This window comes from Tamandua tetradactyla, chromosome 5 (genome assembly GCF_023851605.1).
Source record: "Tamandua tetradactyla isolate mTamTet1 chromosome 5, mTamTet1.pri, whole genome shotgun sequence".
Taxonomy (NCBI): Eukaryota; Metazoa; Chordata; class Mammalia; order Pilosa; family Myrmecophagidae; genus Tamandua; species Tamandua tetradactyla.
In genome coordinates, this window is record NC_135331.1 from 30,058,000 (window position 1) to 30,075,418 (window position 17,419).

Consider the following 17,419-nt stretch of genomic DNA (forward strand, 5'->3'; position numbering starts at 1 on the left):
TGTGCATTTTAAATGTACCAAATCATTTAGCATGTTGAGGGGTTGCCCTTGCAATGAACTCAGATCCAAGTGACATCACCTAATCAACATTTTCTTGCTCACATCTCATTCTGGAGAAGGTGTTCCAGGTTCATTTGCCTTCCCTTTCATCTTACGATTGTGCCTCTCTGGGTTCTAGATCCTGATTGCATAGAAACTGTACTTGAGTTCACATCCTTGATGTACTTTTACTTTTCCTCAAGATATGACTTTTTTGAAGCTGAATTTTCTTTTCCTACTTAAATAATGGGTTATATCTGGTAAATGACAAAGTTTTTGTTAGGTTGCATACAGTAAGTTAAAATACACAGTTGGTACACATAAACACGCACTCACACACAACACACACATACATAAAATAAAAAAATAAATCTGTCAATTGCTATTGGCCCCGCCTACTTCCCACCCCGCCCCAGGCGCATGTGCTCCTTCTTCCGGCCCCCAGCAACCTGCACGGGTCGCTATTTCAGGCTCTCAGTCCAGGCGGGAGGCTGTGCGCCAGGAGTTGTTGGTGAGGAGAAAAGATATGAAGGGAAATCTGAGGTAATCACTGGGGTGGCTGGATGCTTAGGAGGGGGAGGAAAAGGAAGTGTTGGCTTCTGTGGGAGCCTCAGAAGAATTAAAGGCCAGGGTTTGGCTGAGGAAAGAATATTCTGGGGAGAACCGAACCTAAGAGCAACGCTGCTTCGGGAGGGGCCGTGGGGGGGTGCCATATCGGGGGCGACAGAAATGGGGCCAAGGGCAGAGAGCGGCGGGATGTCCCAGCAGGCCGAAGGGGGGGCGTCTTCTACCAAGGATGGGAGGTTACGGGGCTCTGGGGACCACCCTCTCCCATGCCTGGCCGGCTCAGCACCCCTGTCTTCTTCAGGCCTTGGGACTCTTGCCATGAATCTGTGGGAGGAAGGCGGCCACCAGGACAGTAGGCCACAGGGGTGGAGCCCAAACTCACTCTCTTCCCCCCTCCCCCTCCCCGTTCGTACCCCTGAGAGTTGGTGGGTTTGGTCTTAGGGGGAGCAGCTGCCACCCAGACCCATCCCTCCCACCTGCCATTGTCCCCTCGCCCACCCCACGGCCAGAACATCTCCCTGCCCTTTCCCCACTGCCCATCCGTCTTCAAATCACCTCTCCCATCCCAGCCCGGCAAAACAAGCTCCTTTCTGGTTCTCTGGGCTGCCGCATTCGAGAGCCCCTAGGTCTCATGGAAAGTAGCCCCAGCAAGAACCAGAAACTGGGTGTCCACAGAGTGACAGCACCATTGCTGGTAAGCATGTTTCTTTCCTGTTGAGCTCTGGGCAGTTTGCTGAGCCAGCAACCTTCCATGTTTCCCTGCAGCACTGGTGGAGTGGGATGCTGTGGTGAGTGGCTGAGTACAAAAACCAAGTAGGTTCACACCCTCTATTCCTCACTGTTTGTGTAGAGTGACCTCAGGCTACCGCTCAGTGACCCTCCAAGACCCCTGTCCCCCTTCCATAAAATTAGGGATATTATAGCCTAGGGGTCTGTGAAGGCAGAGAAATTCATAGGCTCTCTTCAGGATAGCCCAGGGCATCTTCTAGGTAGGAATAGCCAGTGTGAGGAGGATTTGTAGGTAAGGCTCCTGTATTTATGGATCGGTCTTATGAGTTGACTTGGCAACCAGCTTGAAATGAAGTTGCCTGATCCTACCTGGCTCTGTGGCTGTCTTGCTGTGTTGGAAGTTGGGGGGCAAGAATGGAAGTGGGGGTGCGGTGAAAATTCAGCAAAGGTCTTGTTCCTGGAAGGACAGAGAGATGCCCTCTCCTTAGCAACACTCTTCCACTCGCACTGCCCCTCCCAACCCTCCTCCACCTTCTAATCCCCCTTCACAGTCCCTGTGAAAAAAACCCATTTTACTTTCCTGGGCAACCCCTTCAAGATCCCCAAGATCTTGTGAGCCAGTGCTCCAGAAAGAAGCCAAAACCAGGTTTCCACAGACAGGCAAGGCTAGCACTGCTGAGGATGCTTGTCTCCTGATGAGCTCAGGCAACTTGCTGAGTTGCCCCTCCTTTTCCTGCAGCACCTGTGGAACTAGACACACTAGTGAGAGGATGTGCACAAAACACCCAGTAAGTTTAAACCCCTGTTCCTCAGTGTTCCTGTAGAGTGAACTAGAGCTGTGCTGTGGTGAGAATCCAGGGCATTTGTTTCTCTTATGTGAAATAGGGATAGAGTAGTTGAGGTTCCTGTGAAGGCAGATGAAAACATGCAGTACCCTCAGGCCAGCCTGGGGCTCCTATCTGGTTAAAGTAGCCACGGTGAGGATTTGTAAGGAAGGCATTTGTATTTATTCTTCAAATTCATCAGCTAACTGGGTAACCAGCTTGAGATGAAATGAGCATGACCTTCCCTAGTGGTCTGACTGTCTGGCCATGTTGGAAGTGTGGGGCCAGACTGGAGGAGGGGGTGGGTGTGCAGTTTCTCCAGAGTCCTTGTTCCTGGAGGGACAGAGAGCTGCATCGTGAGAAAGAGACAAAAAAGGGGCATAAATGTAGGTGAAGGCCAGTGGTCTGTCACTTTTGGTTTGAGGCTGAGGTGTGTCACTTCAGCTATTGCTGGCTTAGCAAATAAGGAACTGCAGCTCAGATTGGAAGTTGAAGAGAAAAGAGAGACACTGGAAGGGCAGTACTGGATGTCTGGTGGTCACAATCTCCACAGCACTGTGGGCAGTGGTTCAGATGAGGGATCCTTGTTTCATAAGTGGGTTTAGTAACAACACAGTCCTGTGTTTCTGGAGCCTCTTGGTGACTGCACTCTGACTTGGTTGGAAATGGGCCAGTGAGACCATAGGTGAAATGAAGACTTGCAAGGAGTGAGGCTGAACTAAGTTGGACCCAAGTGGGCTGAACGCATCTTCAGGTAAGGTGGCCCCTAAGCCGTGGCTCCCTCTGTCCCTGTCATAGAGGAACTCGAGTGCATCTGCCTGCTGAGGAAGGAAGAAGCAAGTGTATTTTTCCTTCTGTCTCCTGACCAGGAGCAACCCCAGTGTATTAGGGTATCCATTTGTAGGTACAGTCTGCTTCAGAGCTTCTGCCCATGTGGAAGGAACAGAGGTGGCATCAGAAAGCTTGGGTCTCAATCACAGGAATTTGTGCGCACTCAAGCAGGGTTTGGGTTCACTTCCCCCTGACATTGGAGCTTTCTGTGGAAGTATCTGTTTGCAAACGAACAAGGAGAAGGCACAGGCTCAATCTGGTGTGCAGCTGCACCCTGGGGTGGTCAGGGAAGCCATCCTGCTGGACTTGAATAGGGAGAATCAAGTTGGGAACCCAGAGTCTGAGAACAACCCCTTGCATCAGGGCTTTGAGGTCAGCCTGTGGGTATGCTACATTTTATAAAAGTATAGCTTTAACTCGATCTGTCCCAGTGATAGTCCACCTTAGGAAGGAGATATTCCTACTGAAGGATAGATGATGTTGTTTGGGAAATAGTATAGCTAGAAAACAGTATTGCTGTGTTAAGATGATTTCCTTCCCATTGTTTGTTTCAGTATTTTTAGTACCCCACCATGAAATATTCAGTTACAGCTAATAGCCCTCTCCCCTGCCTATGAAATATTGGAGACACTCTTTAGTCATTCAGTTCCTGGGACTTCTATGCCCATAAGTTTCCTTGTCCCTTATCTCCTATGAAGCAGGCGTGAATGCTGTCTACCCTATTCCACCATCTTCGTGGATATCCAGGGGCCCCGTATGTTGTGAGTGCCCCTTTCTGAGTTCTTGTATCCTCTCCATTCAGCTTGTGTGGGGTACACATACTAATTTATTATTCACTTCAGTGTGGATGTGATAAGAGTACTTCACACTTTATTGGTGGAAGTAGCATTTGGCAGCATCTCGATGGTGGTGTGTTGGCTGTTCTCCCCAAGTTGTGTGTAGACTGAGCTAGTTGATTTGTTCATCTCCTCTGTAAACTTCAGAGGAACAAGTCTTGTCTTCTATCATCTTGTTATTTCCATCGGTCAGCATTGTGCTCAGAATACAGTAGGTGTGCAGTACAAGTTTATTGACTAATAATTAGGATTCCAGAAAGTTATGAGAATGATTTTCAGGTTTTCTTTCTCATAACTTTTTAATCTTACCTCTCCCTTGTGATGTGAATAAATGGGAAAATGTAAAGGAATCTTAATTAAGGCAGAAATGTTTTTCTCTAAATTTACCCTGATACATATTTACTTTTTTTTATATGCTATATGTTAGAGGTCACATTTCATTGTTTTTCCATGCGAGTATCCCATCGTTGTAGCATTGTATGTTGAAATTTTTTTTGTGGGGGGGTGTAGGACATTCTTAACCGAGAATCAAACTGGGATCTCCTTCATGGTAGGTGAGGATTCTACTACTGAATGTCATTGTACACCAAAGTTGTTTTTTGATACCAGGAGATATTTTTTAATTGTATAGTATAACATATATACAAAGCAATCAAATGAAAAAGCAATAGTTTTCCAAGCACTCTTCAAAAAGTGCTTAAAGGATAGATCCCATAGTTTGTCATGGGCTATCATATGATATTTTCATAGTTTTTCTTCTAGTTGTTCCAGACTTTAGTAGGGTAGCGGACTTAAATACTTTTTTTTATCATCACAATCAACATTTATTTCCTTATTTTGTGAACAATAATGTATATGAGGCAGAAGTTTAGGAGAATGGGGATTAAGCTGTGTGCTTTAAATGCTTTTCGTCAACACTGATCTTCAGCATGTACCTCCTCCTTTCAGCTAAGAATGTAAATCATTGTTTCCTTGAATCCTATATTTTGTAACTACATGTTATTAGATAAAATGCCAAGACAGTTTGAATTTTGTTAGGAAAAATAATTACATTTTGAGGTTCTTCTCATGGTAATTCCTAAGACTTCCTGCTGCTTTGGAGTTAATTGTTCAGTCTAAATCAGCACCCTTCAGTAAATCTCCTTGTATGATTCTGAATATTAATCTAAGAAACCACAGATTACTTTAGAAAAGAGTGAAAAGAGTGGAATAATGTAGGCAGCTATAAGTGAATGGCTAGTTTATTTATCATCTATAATTGGGACCCTATCAAGGGCAGGTATTTTCACCCAGATGGGCCCAATCTAATCAGAATGGAGAGTGCCCTGCTTTTCATACAATGTGCAATTGCTTTTGTATATAAGGCAGGGGGACCAGAAGACAAGTTCAGACAATCAATGCTTGCATCTTCTGTCAACTTCACAAAAAAAAAGTATTACCCAGCAGCAGCAGCAGCAGAAGCAGCATCAAAGATGAGTGGTTTATACATTAGAGTTGTGAGAGAGTAGAACTATGGAATGTGGACCATTGAGAAAGCACATTCTGCTTTTAATTTTCAGTATAAATTGTTGGAGATTCCAGGCTGTGGTGAATGTTGCTGAGTGGAGATGCGCACCTTAACCATAACTGGTGTATTGTAATGAAACAGCTGAGGAGCATTGTGGCCTCCTAGGTGAGCATCATGTGCTAGGAGCCATTTGTGGCCAGCCTCACAAGCCCACCTGGCTTCTGGGCCAGATAGGTGTCAGAACCAAGTAGAAAGTGTTGAGGGAGTCCATGGCAGGCAGCTGCTAGTTATGGTCATGAGTGAATGGGCCCCAGTTTTGTCAAACCATTAAGCCTGTGTGCTCCAGAGAATTCAGGAAATCTGCAATCTCGTATAACATCGCTTCATTTTTTTTCCATTTGGAAATCAATTTAAATAAAAATAACCAAGAATCACCTCTGACTGATACCCTCTGAACTCAGCCACATCTGTAGGCTTCATGGGCTACAACCCTGATGGTTTGAAGCCAAAGCAAGTTCTGCTTATTGTAGCATAAGGCTCTGGGGTCAAGCTGCTCAGACAGTGGTATGTGCTCACTCGTCCTTCCTGAAACGTCTAAACTAGGTTAGCCCCCAAGATAGGCTTCAAGAACCCCCACTCCTGTCCAAATTTTCTTTAACAGCAACCTACTTGTGCAGTGCTTAGCCAATGCCATGAAGAGGCCTCCAGAGCTCTCAAGAGCTCTGAGTCTAGCCCAGGCCTGGCATAGAATAGGCATTCAATGTTTAGTTCTTGAAAGATGAACTTTTCCTTTCTGATTGTACCTCTCAGTTTTCTTCATCCTTTTGACCCATGCTGGACTCATCTTCAGGACTGCAGGTTCTGGGTCTCTATATGCCCTGTTTGTCTACACATTCTCTACTTGGAAAGATCAGTAGCAGGATTTATCACCTGCTTGAGTCCATATTTTATTTTTAGAGATATTTCTAACAAGCCAAATATCAAATTACGTAATAAAAGTCTTTCTTGTTGGGAAAATTTCAGGCTTAGTATAGAAGATGCTTTGGGATTGGCGCCGTGTCAGGTAGAAGGCTGTTTTGAGAGCTAAGGACATTTTCGGCCCAAAAGCGCATGGATGAACACATAAGCCCTGAGGTCATGTGACATATGGTAAGCATACTTCCACATATGCTGTCTTTAACTTGGAGTGAGTTTTGATGGAAGTATCACAGAGGATCCTAAGCAAGGCCTTGTGAAGGGTACAGGCCTCTCTCCCAGGCTGCAAGATTATTTAAAACTTGAATGTCTTCAGAGAACATATGTCTTTTTCTTCTTGGCTCAACCCCAGGACCTCAAGATGGAAAGGTCTTAGTGCCATTCCTGCTCCTGCTCAAAGTAGCAGCATCTCAGGATTCTTCTGTAGCAGGGTTGGAAATCGAAATACCCATACGGACTTGGCTGATAGTGAAAATGAGTAAATCAGGCCAAACATGAGAACCCAGCAGACTACCTGATAAATAGTAGTAAATGGCAGCTGAAGCTCAGTGTCTCTCTCAGGGACAAATGGGAAGTGACAGGAGGTGCCCCATGGGAAGCAGCCTGCTCTGCCTAGAACAAGCAGAAGCAGTCAGCCCCAGACAGTAGGTGACCCAAAGGAAATTGAGTCTATCCAAAAGAGGCCTGAAGTCTGCATTTTTACATGAAATCTTCCAATCCTAAGAGGCACATGAGTAATTAATAGTTACTATTATTTTGACCGTCAGTTTCAAACATCATGCAGATCACACAAAAGCAGTTGAGAAACTGCATGTGGCCTGTGGGATGCCAATTTGCAATTTCCAGTCAAGTGAGAAACCAGGAATACTGGAACAGGCATTCCTTGGTGAGCCAAATCTTGCCTTCCTCCTCAATCTCACCCCCCTCTGTCACTGGCATCTCCTACCAGTTCATCCCTTCCAGGGGTGCTTGAGTAGCCAGGGCCTCTGGGAAGTCCATCCTAGGAGGGGACAGGAGTTGCCTCTACCTCCTGCTTTGTCCAAACATGCCTCCTTCAATGAAGGGTGATCAGAATTGCCCAGCAGTATTTAAATGGCTGATTATTATTTCTTTGCTTTACTTAGGCTGAATCCATGTATTTAAAATAATGAAAATGACATGAGGATGTGATGTGTTTCTACGCATTTCTTTGCTCTTCCGATTCCCGTCAGAACTTCACAACAGCTAACCCACTTGGCTTTTTCAGAATGTTTATATTAATAAACATGTATTTAACCACTTATGTGATTTACCAAACTCTTGAGGAAAGATTTTTAGAAACATGTTATTCTGCTTTTCTTTTTATTTTGAAATCTAACATATATATAATGAAGCAATACATTTCAAAGTTCATTGTAACAAGTAATTACAGAACAGATTTCAGAGTTTGGTATGGGTTCTAGTTCCACAATTTTAGCTTTTCCCTTCTAGCTGCTCTGAGACATTGGGGACCAAATGAAATATTAATGTAATGAATCAGCAGCCCTACTCATTTGTTTAATCCTTTCTTCTCTGTTATGACTCCTCCTTCTCCTTTGATCCCTCTCCCAACTATACAGATCTTTGAGCAATGCCCATTCTAACTTTTTTGTGTTAGAAAGGGCTATTGAAAATATAGGGTAGGGTGATGGAACTAGTTGATGTTCCGGAGAGGCTGGCCCCTCTCCGGAGGGACTGTTTTGTAACCTGCCCTTTTCAGTCAATAATTTCTACCTATGTATTTCAGTAAATTTTCGACTGTCTTGAAGAGATCATATTCATATTTCCCCAGAAAGTTCGTACTGATATTTTTATTCATTCTTACCACTTCTATGTTCACTTGATTTCTTTGATTTTATAATTGAATGTCATTTCTCTTACTCTGATGATCTGGATTCCTGGCATGATTAACTTAATTGCTTAGTTGATTTAATGGATGATAAAAAGATAATAGTTCCGAAACAGCAAAACTGATGTTATATATAAGGCTGTTCAGTCACAATGCTTGTGTTCTAAAGTTCTCAGAATAAATTCTTTCACTTTGTGGTTATGAAATCAATTTGTTATAGTTAGGTTTATTGTTTTTTTCCCAATTTTTTTCCCTAGCGTGACTTTTGTGTCCTTTTTTTTTCTTTTTTTTATTAATCAAAAAAAGAAAAGAAATTAACACAACATTTAGGAATCATTCCATTCTACACATGCACTCAGTAATTCTTAGTTTCATCACATAGATGTATGATCATCATTTCTTAGTACATTTGCATCGATTTAGGAAAAGAACTAGCAAAACAGCAGAAAAAGATATAGAATGTTAATATAGAGAAGAGAATTAAAATAATAATACTAATAAAATATATATATATATATATAAAAAGGAAAAAGAAAAAAACAAAAACAAAACATACAAGCAAACAAACAAACAAACAAAAAAACTATATTTCAGGTGCAGCTTCATTCAGTGTTCCAACGTACTTACATTACACTTAGGTATTATTGTGCTGTCCATTTTTGAGTTTTTGTATCTAGTCCTGTTGCACAGTCTGTATCCCTTCAGCTCCAATTACCCATTATCTTACCCTGTTTCTAACTCCTGCTGGTCTCTGTTACCAATGATATATTCCAAGCTGATTCTCGAATGTCGGTTCACATCAGTGGGACCATACAAATGTCCTTTAGTTTTGGGCTAGACTCACTCAGCATAATGTTCTCTAGGTCCATCCATGTTATTACATGCTTCATAAGTTTAGTCTGTCTTAAAGCTGCATAATATTCCATCGTAGGTATACGCCACAGTTTGTTTAGCCACTCATCTGTTGATGGACATTTTGGCTGTTTCCATCTCTTTGCAATTGTAAATAATGCTGCTATAAACACTGGTGTGCAAATGTCTGTCTGTGTCTTTGCCCTTAAGTCCTTTGAGTAGATACCTAGCAGGGGTATTGCTGGGTCGTAATCCATTCTGCCAGTCTATGTCTTTTGATTGGGAAATTCAGTCCATTAACTTTTAGTGTCATTACTGTTTGGATAATATTTTCCTCTACCATTTTGGCTTTTGTATTATATATATCATATCTGATTTTCCTTCTTTCTACACTTTACTCCATACCTCTCTCTTCTGTCTTTTCGTATCTGACTCTAGTGCTCCCTTTAGTATTTCTTGCAGAGCTGGTCTCTTGGTCACAGATTCTCTCAGTGACTTTTTGTCTATAAACGTTTTAATTTCTCCTTCATTTTTGAAGGACAGTTTTGCTGGATATAGAAGTCTTGGTTGGCAGTTTTTCTCTTTTAGTAATTTAAATATATCATCCCACTGTCTTCTAGCTTCCATGGTTTCTGCTGAGAAATCTACACATAGTCTTATTGGGTTTCCCTTGTATGTGACAGATTGTTTTTCTCTTGCTGCTTTCAAGATCCTCTCTTTCTCTTTGACCTCTGACATTCTAACTAGTAAGTGTCTTGGAGAATGCCTATTTGGGTCTATTCTCTTTGGGGTGCGCTGCACTTCTTGGATCTGTAAATTTAGGTCTTTCATAAGAGTTGGGAAATTTTCAGTGATAATTTCTTCCATTAGTTTTTCTCCTCCTTTTCTCTTCTCTTCTCCTTCTGGGACACCCACAACACGTATATTTGTGCGCTTCATATTGTCCTTCAGTTCCCTGATCCCCTGCTCAAGTTTTTCCATTCTTTTCCCTATGGTATCTGTTTCTTTTTGGGATTCAGATGTTCCATCCTCCAGTTCACTAATTGTAGCTTCTGTCTCTTTAGATCTACCATTGTAGGTATCCATTGTTTTTTCCATTTTTTCTTCTTTGTCCTTCACTCCCATAAGTTCTGTGATTTGTTTTTTTCAGATTTTCTATTTCTTCTTTTTGTTCAGCCCATGTCTTCTTCATGTCCTCCCTCAATTTATTGATTTGGTTTTTGAAGAGTTTTTCCATTTCTGTTCGTATATTCAGCATTAGTTGTCTCAGCTCCTGTATCTCATTTGAACTATTGGTTTGTTCCTTTGACTAGGTCATATCTTCAATTTTCCCAGCGTCATCCATTATTTTCTGCTGGTGTCTGGGCATTTGATCAGATTTCCCTGGGTGTGGGACCCAGCTGGTTGAAAGTTTTTCTGTGAAATCTCTGGGCTCTGTTTTTCTTTTCCTGCCCAGTAGATGACGCTCGTGGCGCTCGTCTGTCTGCGGGTCCCACCAGTAAAAGATGTTGTGGCTCCTTTAACTTGCCAATCCGAATCTCGCAGTCGGCCCAGGCTACTGCGCGTGGAGGGGGGGGTCGCCGGCTGCCGCGGCTTGGGGGAGTGCCAGTCCAAATTGCCCAGCTGGCCTGAGACACCAAGCGTGGCGGGAGGGCCCCGCTATCCAGCATTCCCAGTCAGACCGGGGAGCCACGTGCGTGGAGGGGACCCCAGTCACCAGCCGCCCCGGCCGGGAAAACGCGCGCCCCTCGGGTATCTCACCGCAGCGGATTCTCCCTGCCCGTTCAGCCGTTCCAGAATGGGGTACGCTGTCTTTTTGGTCTCTGTCGTGGCTCCGGGAGCTGTTTCGTATTGTTTCTGTTTCTTTAGTTGCTGTTCTGGAGGAGGAACTAAGACCCGCACGTCTTACTAAGCCGCCATCTTCTCCAGAAGTCTCCTGTCCTTTCTTAAGAGAAGTTGTAGGTGTACAGAAAAATCATGCTTATATTATAGAGTTCCAATATACAGCCCCCTATATTAACATTTTGCATTGGTGAGGTTCCTTTGTTGCAAATTGTGAAAGAATATTAGCATTCTACTATTAACCTAGCTTTCATCAGGTTTCACTGTTGCACAATTCTATGGTTGTGTTCACAAATTTTTATTCTAGAAACATAGTACAACCTAAAATTTCCCCTTCTAATTGTATTCAGTATATATTCAAATATATATATGCATATTCTCTTCCTGTTCTTTTTCACACCTAATAATTTTTGCATAGGTCAATAAACTAAAAGTACACTACTAAAAAGAAAGAAGAAAAATGAACAGTAGGCAAGGGGGTCTGCGCCAGGGACCAAGGGCTCCCCGTGCCTGGGGGCAGAGCTGAGCGCCTCTGCCAGAGGAAAAACTGTGGACCGAGTGCCCGTGCCTGCAGAGCAGCTGCGACTTGAGGAGATCCTGCTGCCCAGGCCTTACCCCTGCCTGTAACTGCTACCATCTGGCAAGGGGCCATCGGAATCCACTGCCAGCATGGCTGCCAGGTCCTTGTCTGTGCTGTGGCCCGGCCCTGCGCTGTCTACATCGTCTTCACAGTAGCACAAGCCACGCATGGTGACGTCCATCTTCGGGACTTCCATAGAGGCCTTCGCCCAGTGCTCGGGGCCCATCCAGACTGTGTCGCAGGTGCACCACGGCTGTGCGCAGTGTGCTGCAGCTGCCATCCGAGACCCCAATGCCATCCCCAGAGTGGCCTGAGGGCCACCGAGAAGAACTCGGTGATCTGCTCGCTGAAGCATCTACCACTGACCAGGCCCTTCCAGCGTGCCCCATGCACACCTCCCAGACCCGGGGCCTAAGTCTCAGCAAGGAGCTGCTGAAGCCCAAGGCCGAACCGCGGGTTTACCAGCATGATGCCAGCCCCTGCATGCCAGCTGCCGCCTCCATGAAGGCCACCAAACTCTTTTGCTTGGTGCCCGGTTGTCCTCCCAACCTGCGGCCACTGAACCCAAGTCAAAACCCTTTGAGTTGGGCAGACTTGCCACAACACACATGACCATGCAGAGGCACTGTGCCAGCCACGCGGAGGAGGAGGCCATGGCCACCTCCAATAAGGCCTCCCTGGATCCTGACGGAGCCCTGCAGGCCTGGCCCAGACTTGACTCTGTGGCCTACTGGCCCAGCAAGGCCTCCGCCATGCAGAGCCTCATCAAATACAGCTATCCCTTTACCTGGGAGGCAGTAAGTAGCCTTGCTCCCCTTCCAAGGCATGGGCACCATGGCCCCCGAGCCCATTCCACCGATTGCTGGTGGAGACCCACGCACCAAGGCCTGCCTTTTGCACCCTGGAGGCCCCACATGGGATGGGGCTATGGCCCACCAGCTGAACCAGCATCCCGAGAGGCCTCAGAACCCAAAGGCATTGTGGTGGGAGTCTTCAGCACCCAAGATAAGGCCAAGGTGCCCCAGCATCCCGTGGGCATCGCTTTGGCTGTGGTTTGCCAGAAGAATGGTGGTGCGGCAGAAAAACGGTGGCGTTGATTGCCGACCAGAGCCTGGGCTGGCAGGCCAGTAGCCTCCCTGTCACTGAGCAACTCCCAGAGGCACGGGCAAGCATAGGAGGACTGCAGGGAGTGGGCCAGACAGCCGGAGGAGCTGCCATCCAGACCACAGGCTTGGGGTAAGTGCTCTTTTTGGCATGGGCCTGGTGGAGGCTTCCCTAGCAACATTTTGTAAATGAAATTCTGTCGTGTGGGCTTGTGGCTTTGTGGTTATACTGCAGTTATCATAGTACCAAGTTCTATTAAACATATGTAGTTAATTTTTAACTAAGAAAAGTAAACAGAGAAACAAGTACTAGAGAAAATGTTAAGAAAGAAATGTACCTTATTCAATGTTGGTGGGAAAGTGAGAGGCACAGCCCTCTTGGAGGGCAGTGTAGTAGTTCCACAGAAGGCTGGGGGTGGAGTTGCCAAATAATCCTGCAACCCTGTTGCTAGGTATATACTTCGAAGAACTGAGAGTGGGGACTGGAATGGACATTTGCGCAGTGGAGTTTGTGGTGGCAGTGTTCATGGAGGTGACAGGAATGGATGGAGGTGGCCTGATGGTTCAAGGACTGAGGAATGTAAGTGGGAACTGTGGTGTTTATGTACAGTATACTAATCATGGCTGCAAGAAGGAAATCGACTAATTTATTTAATTTTCGACAATAACATTTATTAAAAGGCAGTAACTTTCAAAGCACAGCAGCAACAATTACTTGTAGAACAGATGTCAGTCTTTGGTATGGGTTACACTTCCACAATTTTAGATTTTACTTCTATCTGCTCTTAGATACTGGAGACTAAAAGAAATATCAATATAATAATTCATCAGTCATAATTATAATAATTCAGCTGAAGGTAAACCCTACTGTGGTAGTTGATTCAGTTGTCAACGTGACCAGGTGAAGGCACCTAGTTCTGTTGCTGTGGACATGAGCCAATGGTATGTGAACATCATCTGTTACTGATTACATCTGCACTTGGCTAGGAGGCGTGTCTGCTGCAATGAATGACGTTTGACTTAATTGACTGGTGCTTAAATGAGAGAGCACAGCATAGCACAGTCCAAGCAGCTCTGCATACCTTATCTCAGCACTCACAGCTCAGCCCAGGTCTTTGGAGATGCAGAACGAAATCACCCTGGGAAAAGTTGTTGGAACCCAGAGACCTGGAGAGAAGGCCAGCAGAGATTGTACTGAGCCCTCCCACGTAAGAAAGAACCTCAGATGAAAGTGAGCTTTCTTTCCTCTGAAGAACTAATGAAATAAATCCCCTTTTATTAAAAGCCAATCCATTTCTGATGTGTTGCATTCCAGCACCTAGCAAACTAGAACACTTACCTTCTCTGTATAACCGCATCATCACCTTTGACCTTTCTTTTGTCCTCCTTTGTACTATGGCCATTCTAACTTTTCTGTGTTGTAAGGGGCTGTGAGTAGTATTGGGTAGGCAGATGGAATAGCTGATGTTCTGGAGAGGCTGGCCACTCCAGTTTCAGAACTTATCTAATCCTGGAACCCATCTGGAGTTTGTAGGATTTTGATAAGTTAGCTGGTGCATGGAACCCTTGTGGAATCTTATATATTGCCCTAGGTGTTCTTTAAGATTGGCTGGAATGGCTTTGGTTAGGTTTTCCTTTTTAAGTAAATTTGATAACTAGCTGTTGCGAATGTCAAAGAGGTCGTAAGATATCCGTGCTGCATTGAATCTGTAGTTCAATTTTTGTAGAATAACTTGCTATTCCAAGTTTTCAAATTAGTTTGTTGGAATTTTAATAGGTATTCCATTGAATCTGTAAGTCATCTTGGGTAGAATTGACATCTTACTGATATACAACCTTCCTATCCATGTGCCGGATGTAATTTCGGCCCCGTTCCTCTAGCTCTCTGCCTAGCAACATATTCAGGCTATTCCATTGGACCTTTCTGCTCTCAGCTCACCCAATCCCTCGCTGCCACCCCTTAGCCTCCTCACCAATCACGCAGCGCACCTCCCCTGCCCCCCCCCCCATTTCCGCCACACCACTATATAAAGCTCTGTACTTCCTCTAATAAACGTTCTGGTGCGCACGCCTTGCCAGCTCCTCCAGTTCCCGCGAGTCGTTCTTCGTCTCGCGCGCCCTCCAGACCTTCGAGCCCCCGGGACCGGTCGGCTACCGAGTTCCCCCGTCTCGCTGCGAGGAAGACCCCAGGCGGGAGCTAGGGAAAGCTCCTGCAATTAGCGCCCGAACAGGGACTTCCCCGCCGCTCGTCTTCTCTCCAGCCCCGTTCGCCACACTCGACAGGTAAGGGCCCCCGCCGTTGGCAACAGCCCCGTCTTCTCTTTCTCGCCGCTCGCCACACTTAAACCCGGCGACCAGCCCCGATAGCTGCCTAATAGCCTCACCCCGTCTTCACCCCGTCTCCTATATTTTTCTCCCTAAAGAAGAGAATGGGCAACCGCCTCACAGCACGCCAAGCGCCCCAAGTTCGCACATTAGCCGCCCGCCTGGACACCCATAAATGTAAGGTGTCCGTTCGCCAACCTCCTATTGCCATTTAACCTGTGGCTTGCCACATGTCACCTGTGGGACCCACAAACCTATGATCGCCTAATCGATTGGGTCACCCAAGCTATGCAAAACGAAAATAAGCGTTTCCCCCCCGGTCTCTTACCTACGCTCATCACTATTCGCTCCTGCCTTCACGGCTCGCGGCCCCCGTCCCACTGTGCCCCGCGGGAGGCTTTGTCTGCTCAACACCCCCATAACGCCGGGGACTCTCACAATGACTTTAATTCTGATACCGAATCCTTCTTTCAACAACTAAATAATGCTCTCGAGCTCGATCCCCCTAAACAAAACAACCTCGAGGCTAGCAAAGATGGCGAACTTCCTCCTTCTTGTCCAAACCAAGCCATGGGCAAACTCCCCCTTTCTTCTCCAGCAGAAAACAGGAAGTGCCCTTTCCCCGCCCTCACTGGGGAAAGCCCCCGGCTGCCATTTTGCGTCGCTACCCCGCCCTGTCCGCCATCTTATGATCCCACTGCCCCGCCCCATCCACCATCTTGTAATGGCACCACGCCCATTAACCCAGCCCCTTGGCCGTCTGCTACGCCGGCAGCGATCTCAGCCGACCCCTGGCACCTCCCCGGCAATTCTGCCTGCAATATAAGCCCCAAGCCCCTCTCTCACACTAACCCCTTTGTGCACACACTGCCTCCTCTCCAGCAACCAGTTCCTCAAGCACCCCCTAGCGACCTTGTCACAGCTACTCTCATACATCTAAATCTCCTCACATTCGATCAAGAGGGCCTATCTCCCCTACATAAACACTGGGGACCCTCTCACAGGCCCACGCCAGCCCCGCTGGTTTGCTGGCGTGACCCAGCCACCAATACGTGGCAAGGGCCTCCCCTCTCCTTGCCCAGGGGCACAGTTTTGCTTGTGTCTTTCCAGAGAATGGACCGCAGCCAATCTGGATCCCCGGAAGGAACATCCGTCCAGCCACGGCGACCAAGCAGACGCCACCGATGCAGAATGCGAGCCCTGAAGAAGAAGTTGGAAAAAATGCACCTTGAACAGCCCTCAGAAAAGAAAAAGTCACAACCGTCACTGCCGTCATCGACCACCAGACGCCTGCGCCATCGGGCAAAGTGCCTGGTTTGGCAAATGATGCAAGCAGTCCTTGAAGAAGACGACCCGGAAAATAGCCCTCAAGCTCAGAAAAGGCAACTCCTCCGCCTATATGACGGAGCTCGAGAGCGTTGCGGTAACCCCTCCCCTAGCTTAAAGCAAATTCTTCTAATAATGCTTACGCTTCTCCCCACAGCATCCGCAGCAGCACCCAGAGAACTTTGGGCAGCAGTGCAGAACCCCCCTGGAGTCCTTTTCATCACCCCCGTTAGCCCCCTTTTTCCCTCATTACAGCTTAACGACTGCTCACTCCGCCTCCCTTGCAACCCCTATCTTCTGCCCAGTCAAGCCCCACTTAATGTCTCTCTTTCTCCACCCCACTCAGCGCTCCTTTTCATTCTCAAGGACGAGGACTCCCAAGTGGATATCTGCCCTCTTTCCTTCCCTGTCTTTTTTTACAGGAAATTACCATTGTGGACTACGTCAAAAACAAAACGTGTAATTCCAAAACGTGTCGAACGTGTACTTCTAAAACGTGTCCTTACTCCTGCTATTTAGCCTACACCCTTGATGCTACTTGGTGGTACCCGGAAAACCTCACGGCTAAACACCCATCACTGTCACACCACAATTTTGCCACGCGCAAGCACGCCGTTCCACCAACTAATCCCTGTCCTATACCCCACCGACTAAAACGACCACTTTCGATTCCCTCCCACTTAGCCATTTCACCTGGTATCACTGTCACTACCCTCTCCCCTATAATCAAAATCCTTCCTTCTCCCTCTATTCTCCATATGCTGCTAACGAATCGGATCTTGCTGACAATTACTTATGTGACAAATATACCTGCCTCGACCTCCGCCCCCTCTCCGGCGTCAAGCCGCTCAGATTAGGTACCGCCTATGCCACCCCTACTTGCGCCCGGAAAAACAGGCAGCAACCGAGTGGCCCAATCTATAACCCCTTGCTTATATCTGCTATCAACATCTCCGCTGCAGTTCATCTCGCCCCGCCCTTTTTCTTCTATCTTTGCCCCAACATAACTCTCCTTCAAAACTGTGTTCTCGCTAACTTTTGGAACGTTTCATATCCTTATGCGTTTATTGTGTTGCAGCCCCATCTGATATGGATCCCCCTGAACGCCTCCACCTGGGTAGCCCCGCAACTCCCCTATCCTTTCAGAACCGGAGTTGTCCTCATTCTTCCACCGCAAGCGAGACTTTGGAATTTCTGCCGCGATCGCTGCCGCTGT

At 46.3% G+C, this 17,419-nt stretch overlaps 1 long non-coding RNA gene across 3 annotated transcripts in view; it reads left to right on the forward strand.

The window, feature by feature from the left end:
* The window catches only part of LOC143683926 (uncharacterized), a 46,828-nt gene extending 32,203 nt beyond the window's left edge, over positions 1–14,625 (forward strand). For all 3 annotated transcript variants that reach the window (XR_013175729.1, XR_013175727.1, XR_013175728.1), the window contains exons 4-6: positions 11,288–12,685; positions 13,005–13,132; positions 13,645–14,625. This is a non-coding gene — a long non-coding RNA (uncharacterized LOC143683926). The remainder of the gene's footprint in view (positions 1–11,287; positions 12,686–13,004; positions 13,133–13,644) is intronic.
* Positions 14,626–17,419: the final 2,794 nt, after the last annotated feature.